The 7,165-nt window shown below is 34.5% G+C and overlaps 1 pseudogene; it reads left to right on the top strand.

Moving 5' to 3' along the window:
- The first annotated feature begins 1,570 nt into the window (after positions 1-1,570).
- On the top strand, positions 1,571-4,940 carry LOC115967832 (annotated as a pseudogene).
- Positions 4,941-7,165: the final 2,225 nt, after the last annotated feature.

Below are 7,165 nucleotides of genomic sequence, written 5' to 3' on the forward strand. Positions count from 1 at the left end.
AATTTTTTCAAAATGGAATAGGAACACCTTGGACAAAATTCCTAGAGTCGCCACTAGTTCGGGTTGGCGGTGCAAGGAAAGAAGGAGTTGTTCTGATGAAGTGGGTTGTGCAGTATTTGGAGGAGTATAATGCGACAATGGATTTATCATTGAGCACTCCAACTCCTGAGGCACAAATCCTATCCTGGGTTCCTCCAACAACACCTAACTTCAAGGTCAATGTAGATGGTGCAAACTTTGTGAAGCAGAAGGCAGTAGGGGTTGGGGTAATAATATGGGATGATCAAGGATGGGTTATAGCTACTTAAAGCAAGAAGATTCCAGCACCATTAAGAGCGATCGAGACTGAAGCGAAGGCGTTTGAAGCAGGGATACAATTTGATGGAGATCAAGGCTAAGAATTGGCATGAAATATTTTGGATCTATGTAAAAAACGTTATTCTAGGTTTAGGTGATTTATTTCCTTGTTTTTAGGTGCATTTAATGCTTTTTAGGTCAAACTTTATTCCTAATATGGTTAGGTATCAATTAGGAGTTATTTTAGAATATATTTTCTTGTCTGTCAAGTTTTAAGGAGCCCTTAAATAGTCATCTATGTCTGTAAACGTTTTTTCAGATATTATTGATAAAACTTGTGAGATTTATTCTCTTTAGTTCTTTGAAGAACTACTCGAACTTATCGGGAATTCCCGTGATGTTTCCACCACCGTTTGTGGCGTCTTCCATATACCGAGGTTCTTTTTTGTCATAAACAACGGATCGAGGTCTCCCATTTGAATTTGTCCATAAAACGATCTTGGGTTCCCTTTCGTTGTTAGGTCTCGTTATTCCTAACGGGGTTTACATCACAGTTTGCGAAGAATATAGGCATTCAAGACTTTATATTGGAGGGCGACTTGCTTACTATCTATCATGCACTGGCTGGCTTAACACTACCTCCAACTACTGTGGATTCTGTGGTGAAAGCATAGTTTTAAAAACCGAACCGGACATAGAACCGTTTTTTTTTAAATTTCCGGTTCAACCCCGGTTTTTGGCCGGTTTTCCAGTTGTTAACCGGTTATTGACCGGTTTTGGGGTATTTAACCGAACCGGATTGGCTCCCGGTTCCCGGTTGAACCGGTCGGACCGGTCGGTCCGGTCCGGTTTTTAAAACAGTGGGTGAAAGGCCTGTAGTCCTTTTGTGGAAAGTTTCCGTTTTGTGGAGAGTTTCATCAGGATTCATTCTCACATGTAGGCCGTCAAGAGAACAAGTCTGCTCACCTTTTAATTAAACATATCACAAGTATTGTTAATTATTTTACTTGATGGAAAAAAAATCCTTATTTCTTAGAACGGGTTCTTTTTTATGATATATCTTCTTTTATTGCTAATTAATAAAGTTGCAGTCTTCTTATTAAAATAAATAAATAATAAATAAATAAATAAGAAGAAAGAATGTAGGCACCCTTCTTTTTTTTTCTTTGAGGTAAAGAGAACGCAGACACTTGTCCCACAAAGAATATAACTTCTCAACCAAAACGCCACTTGTATGACCCAATTTTTATTTTAACCCACGCGCGCGGACCACAGGCCATATATGGATGAATTGTCAGCCGTGCCAAAGTAGCCCTCTCCCACAACTAAATTTGTCCTCTAATAATCTCACTACTGACCAAATATTCCTATTTACACACAGGCTTAGGCTTCCGATTCCAAATTCCTAAAGAAACACATGGAGGAGGAAGATAAAGGTTACTTCCATGAAGCTAGCTTCATAGACAAAGAAGGCCAATTAAGAACCTTAAAGGTTCCAGTGGTGCAGGAACTAGCACGCCAACTCCAAGGGCTCAACCACTTGCCAGATAAGTTCAAAAGGGTCCATCCTGTTCACCAACCACTCACACCCTCTTTTGCCCTTCCAATTCCAACCATAAATATGGCCAAGTTAAGGTCGGTAGCTGAGCCTCAGCCCAAGGTTCGAGCCCAAGAGTTAGCCAAGCTAGCCAGTGTTGCCAAAGAGTGGGGCATGTTTCTAATTATGGACCATGGTGTACCCTCTAATGTTTAGCATGGTGTTAAGGATGTGGTGAAAGGGTTCTTTGGTTTGCCCTTTGAAGAGAAAAAAGCAAGTGTTGGATCTTATGCCAGTGTTGAAAACATGGGTTATGGCCGGAATTTTGTCAAGTCGGAAGATCAGCCGTTGGATTGGATTGATCGGCTGACCATGAAAGCAGCACCTGAAGGAACATCTAAAGGACTCCATGTTTGGCCTCAAAAACCAACAAATTTCAGGTATTTTCCACAGAACACGTGCATGCTTTTGTCCTGGTGTGCAACTTTGTACCGGCAAGTAGTTCCTATTATCCTCCAAAATAATTTAGACACAATAATGGCCTGCCTGGCTTCTTCTTTTTTTTTTTTTTTTTTTTTTTTTTTTCATATAATAAAAATAGCCTTTACTTTTTTTTATGTTTTTTTATATATGATTTCTTAAAATTTCTTCTTCTTTCTTTTTTTTTTTTGTAAGTACTATTATACTTTAACAAATTTGCATAAATAAGTTTTTTTTTTTTTTTAAAAAAAAAACTAAATTGACCATATAATTCAATTGGATGGACCATCATCACTTCTCTAGAAGATTTTTCCTAAAATATTGTGTTTTTTAAATTAATGGAAATGGCATGAATAATTTAGATTGAACGATATGAAGATCTCAACATTATCTTCTTACTTATGTTTGGAAAGGTTCTCTAATATATCTATAAAAAGAAAAAAGATTCTCTAGTAGATTTAATAACTCATCAATATTATTCCTGTAATTTAAAATTATTTATAATTTAAAAAAAATTCTTTTAAGTAAAAATATAAAAGCTTTTTTTTTAAAAGGAAAGTAAAAAAAATAAAAGCTGATATCATTGTTTGCTGTAGAAACTACAAATAAACCTTTAAAAAAATCATTCATAAGCTCAGCCCAAAATTAACTGCCAGCAAATGAAGCTCACCTGATGCAAATATTGGTTTGGGAGTTTGGGGATATATATAATAACATATACTAACATCTAGGAAAATACTGGGGAGAGGAAGGTGGAGTTCAAAATATGAGAACAATCAAATTTAATTATGATTTAGACCCCAAGTTTTAAATTACAGCTTAGTCAATTTTAACCTAATCTAACAATTTGGTCCAAATTAAAGTAAAAATTAATGATAACAACATGAATAAACATATAAAATGGACAACCCACAAAAAATCATAACACACAGTGTGTTATTGAAAAGAAAAAATTGCTTTCTCAAAAAAATAAAAAATAAAAACTGAGTACCAAGCATAAAAACACCTCTCACTATCAAAAACAATCCACTAGAATAGATAGTTACAGTACATAATACTCACAAAACTCTTCTAGTCTAGTAATATCTATATACTCAAGCATTCATCGAAATTCACAATTATGCTCCAATTGCAACTTCAAGCCTCCATGGCTGATTTTGGGTTGCTCCAATGGTTCCCAAACACCAATCAACTCATACCACTCTGAGGTAGTAATGAATGTGATGGTCTTTATCTCCTCTATTAGTATGTGGCATGTAGAGAAGGCGAAGGTAGAGAGAAATGGGTAGTTAAACTAACATTTAATTTGGCTTTCTAACACTTCAATTAGGATCGGAATTTCTTAGTATCAAATTTCGTGGTAAATGGGGCTAATAGATGGGCAAAGGGCTAGCATAGCAGAAAAATTCGTAACTAATTACTCTCATGTGTTGGCATTTTCATTCAACAATTGTTTGCAAAGTATCAGACAAATCCATTGGAATAACTTTTTTTCAAAATCTGATTTCGCCAGACACTTTTGCTTGTTCACCCAGCGAAATCTTTCGATATGCACTTCAATCTCCAACTTGAAACCACTTGAACCCAATACAAAATTAATCCCACCACAAGTATTGAAATACAATGCAAAAATAATATTAAAAAATACATCTAAAAATGTCATAAATTTTGCCAACAATCTAAAGATCCTAAGCACCACAAAAAGAACATTATTATCATTGGAACATCATTTGAACCGTGAAAATAGAATAAAATTGGTATTTGAAACCACTTTTTTAATATATTAGCACACACATATTCATTTATAATTGTTAATAAACATAAAATAAATCTTCACATGCGTGCACATTTGTCCTCTAATCCTCTCACAAGTCACAACAATTAGTGACATTATGTATAATGACAGGCAAGCCATAGAACAATACGTCAGGGAAGCAAGAAAGGTGTTGGATGACTTGCTTGAAGTCCTTGCCGAATCATTATCACTAGAAAGACATGTTTTTATCCAACAGTTTGACACTAATGAGAGTGAAATCAATGTGAGAGTGAACTACTACCGACCATGTCCTAGGCCTGACCAAACCCTGGGCCTCACACCACACACAGATGCAAGTGCTCTCACTATCTTAATGGAATTTGACACCTCTGGTGGACTCCAAGTACTCAAGGACCAAAAATGGCTCCCCGTGAAGTGGCCACGGGACACATTGCTAGTGAATGTGGGAGACATGCTAGAGATTATGAGCAATGGGAGGTTACAGAGTCCATGGCATAGGGTTGTGACCCAAATGGATGTTGAGCGATTCTCAGTTGCTTTGTTCTACAATCCAGCCTCCCTAGCTGAGATTGTACCTGTAAGGAATACAACCATGGAGAATGAGAGTTACAAGAACGTAGTTGTGGGGGATTATCTGCAGCACTTTTATAAGATCAATCCCACAACTGAGAAAGTAGCAATCAAGTTCGCCAAAGCTTGACATGGCTTACAATGGCCGACATATATATAGACTCTAATTTCAGTTTTTCGATGATGTTTTTTCATCATCAATGTATTAAGTAATTGTTGGGATTCGTGCCCTAAAATTCAATTTATTGACATGTCATAAATAATTAAATAATTTAATTATATGAGACTATCTATAAATGAACTAATAGGACATTATCTTAGTCCAAGAGATGCATAGTGTGTGATTTATGTGAAAAGTCACAGAAGATATAAATCACAAATTCTTTGTAACTCAGAATTTTAGTTCGTAATCAATGATGAAATTAGACATTTCATCTGCGAAGACTATAATATATCAACTAAGATGATTTGTCTTGATCATGGAAGTGGAGACTTTTAGTTGATATGTTGATATGTCTTAAGAGTTAAGACATATTGAACTGGACTGTTGTGAGATTTATTATTCTCCTAACGACTGTCAAATGAATAATAAATCTCACGATTTCTATTTACATCAACTCTAAATCCTGAGAAAGTAATAGACCTAATCATGAGATGTAAGTTACTTTGATATATCAGGAGTGAGATCTATTAGTTACGATCAAAACCTCAGTATGTTGGGTAGCCGCATTTAATGTTGATGGAACATATATTCTCAAGATGAAATTCATAATCTCTTAACGGAGATATAAAATATTCCCTTGAGATAAGTTTAATGGATTTGGTTATTCAGAGTGTTGGATCCAACCACTTTAGTAAAGAGTTACTAAAATATATATTTACAAAATTGGATTTCATAAATATATGATGAATAATATAAAAGATTAAACCGGGTTCTCAAGAATTAAGATGTAGTAATCTTCAAAGTGGCAGTCTACATTCATGACTTTGTATTACTACGAATATTTTAATGAAGGGGTTGAATGTATAATAAAGTCTTGGAATATAATTTATAGATAAGGCCTAGGGTGCAACTATATTTAATACCACTATATAAATATATATAGTTAATGGTAACTTTGGACTTGTCAAGAGTTGACAAAAAAGCCCAAAGCCCATTGGAGCTAGTGTCTTATTGTTCCCTTTTGGTCCCACTCCAAGCCACACACTTAAGCCCAATTAGAAAGGCCCAAAAGGTTAGCCCAATTAGATAATCAGTTATATATAAGGAGAGAAATATATAGAATTTCATAAGGTTTTCATATGAGACTTTTAATAAGGGTCTTTTATTAAGATCATACAAGGAATGAAATGGTTTGTGTGTAAGTGTTGGATACTCTCTTATTCTCTTCTTAGAAATTGATTGAGAGACCACACTTCTTAGGCATCAAGTGAAATTAGAGTGAAGATTAAAAGTGTTCCCAAGTAATTCTCAAGTTTTGGTTTTGAATTTCACCGCACCAAAATATGCTTTTTATTCTTTGTTCTATAATTCAAGGTTACATATTATCTTTCATTAATGAAGTAGATTCGTATTTGTTGCTTCCGCTATGTGTTTTGTATAAAATACAAAACTAGATTTTCTAACAAATGGTATCAAAGCGGTCTTCAATATCATGTTTCTATAACATGTGATTGAGTTTTTAGAATCAAAGAAAATAGTTTTCTTGATGATTTAATTTTCTGCAGTAAAATTTCTGCATAATTTTTGTTATCAATGGATCCATGTGTCGTGTTCTTTAATGAAAGACATGGTTTGATTTTTAAGAATATGAATGTTATTGAACTGCTTCGTTTGTTGGCAATTGGGCTTAGTTGTTGAATTTTATTCAATGATTATTGTTTATGAATTTATGTTCAGTATACCCATATGCGTCATTCGAAGTGGCTCATGTTCATGTTTCTTACTTACAGTGCCGTGTTTTCATAGTATTTGTTTTAATGATGAACACGTTAAATTTAACTGCTTGGATATAGTTATTGGATGAATATCATGATATGAATATTGTGGGACCCATGTTTCATATACAACTTGCTATTAATGCTTGTTGGTTTATATTTTTACTGGACTTACATGTATGATTGAATTGTTTATATATTGAATGATGTACATGTACAGATGTTAGTCTAGTAATATATATTTTTTATGATCAAACAATATGTTAATGCTAGGATAATGAAATTTATTCCTAATGAGATTAGGATTATGTTTTCAAGGTTTCTAGCATTATTATGGTTCTTGATCTTGATATTGAAAACCCTAATGTTTGATCTGTAAATCCTCATTGATAAAATCAAAAAAGTGTTTTTAATAGAAGAACAATGGAAACGTCAAAAACGGTTAACAGAAAAAATGGCTATTTCTGGGCGTTTTCGCGACTGGCGAGTCTCGAGTGAGTCGCCAAAGCTTCCAGATGAACTCACAACTGGGCAAGTCGCCAAAACTCGCGACTGGAGTCTTGCGA

The sequence above is a fragment of the Quercus lobata genome, chromosome 11 (assembly GCF_001633185.2).
Source record: "Quercus lobata isolate SW786 chromosome 11, ValleyOak3.0 Primary Assembly, whole genome shotgun sequence".
Lineage (NCBI taxonomy): Eukaryota > Viridiplantae > Streptophyta > Magnoliopsida > Fagales > Fagaceae > Quercus > Quercus lobata.